This window comes from Ipomoea triloba, chromosome 4 (assembly GCF_003576645.1).
Source record: "Ipomoea triloba cultivar NCNSP0323 chromosome 4, ASM357664v1".
NCBI classification, from domain to species: Eukaryota; Viridiplantae; Streptophyta; class Magnoliopsida; order Solanales; family Convolvulaceae; genus Ipomoea; species Ipomoea triloba.
In genome coordinates, this window is record NC_044919.1 from 22,739,221 (window position 1) to 22,741,295 (window position 2,075).

Sequence of the window (2,075 nt, forward strand, 5' to 3'; positions counted from 1 at the left end):
TTTGTCCTCCAATTATTCCAAACTTCTGAAGGCTCTATTTGTGCAATATCATCACTTTCATTTATTCCGTTACCTTGTACCAATTCATCTTTCATAGGATCAACATTCATCTCATTTCTAATAAAGTTATGCATCAAACAATATGCAAGTATAATTCTGTTATGTATTCTAACAGGATAAAATGATGGGCTTCTAAGTATAGCCCATCTCATTTTTAATAAACCAAAAGTCCGTTCTATGACATTGCGAGCAGCTGCATGTTTCATATTAAAAAAATCTTGAGGAGTTGTCGGTTGATGACCTTGACGCCATTCATTTAAGTGGTACCTTTGACCTCTAAATGGTGCCAAAAATCCCTCACTATTAGCATATCCTCCGTCAACGAAATAGTAACAACCTATAAACATAATTTTATAATATAATGAGAATGCATATTATATTACATCATATTTGAAATTGAATATTTTTATACTTACCATTAGGGACCTTAAGTGGATGTCTTCTAGATAATGCATCCTGAAGAACTCTATTGTCTGCTACAGATCCTTCCCATCCCGGAAGAACATAGACAAATTGCATATTAGGTGTACATACACCTAATACATTTGTTGCAATTTCACCCTTTCGAGATCGATATCTAGGTTTATCTTCTGATGGCACTTTTATTGTAATGAATGTTCCATCTAAAGCGCCTAGACAATTCTAGAAATTATATCAAATATTATTAAATATATATTCACATTGTAGTTATTTGTTATAAATCAAGTGTAGGGGATAGGTTTAAGTACCTTAAACCATTTCCATCTATGATATGTTGATGTAGCTGGAACTGGTTCAGGATCTTTGAATAAATGATTTCGGAGTTTCAAAACAACATTTAATACTATATTAAAGTATCGACTAATAGTTTCACCTGACCTTTGAAAATTATTTTGAATGATCCTATTTTTTTATATGATGAGCAATAATATGTAAAAATATTGCTACTTAGCTTGCTCATCAACAAGCATATTTCTTGTTGGCCTTAACCCTCCTATAGTTTGTAACATTGTACATAACTTTACAAAAGTATGTCGATTCATCATAAGTTGAGATATGTATTTTTCATCACAAGAATAGACTGTTCGTAACATATATTCTCGAGACCCTAAACCATTAATAATATAAGATTTCATTCGTTTTTTATTAGAACACAAAATTGTTAAANCTCTAAATGGTGCCAAAAATCCCTCACTATTAGCATATCCTCCGTCAACGAAATAGTAACAACCTATAAACATAATTTTATAATATAATGAGAATGCATATTATATTACATCATATTTGAAATTGAATATTTTTATACTTACCATTAGGGACCTTAAGTGGATGTCTTCTAGATAATGCATCCTGAAGAACTCTATTGTCTGCTACAGATCCTTCCCATCCCGGAAGAACATAGACAAATTGCATATTAGGTGTACATACACCTAATACATTTGTTGCAATTTCACCCTTTCGAGATCGATATCTAGGTTTATCTTCTGATGGCACTTTTATTGTAATGAATGTTCCATCTAAAGCGCCTAGACAATTCTAGAAATTATATCAAATATTATTAAATATATATTCACATTGTAGTTATTTGTTATAAATCAAGTGTAGGGGATAGGTTTAAGTACCTTAAACCATTTCCATCTATGATATGTTGATGTAGCTGGAACTGGTTCAGGATCTTTGAATAAATGATTTCGGAGTTTCAAAACAACATTTAATACTATATTAAAGTATCGACTAATAGTTTCACCTGACCTTTGAAAATTATTTTGAATGATCCTATTTTTTTATATGATGAGCAATAATATGTAAAAATATTGCTACTTAGCTTGCTCATCAACAAGCATATTTCTTGTTGGCCTTAACCCTCCTATAGTTTGTAACATTGTACATAACTTTACAAAAGTATGTCGATTCATCATAAGTTGAGATATGTATTTTTCATCACAAGAATAGACTGTTCGTAACATATATTCTCGAGACCCTAAACCATTAATAATATAAGATTTCATTCGTTTTTTATTAGAACACAAAATTGT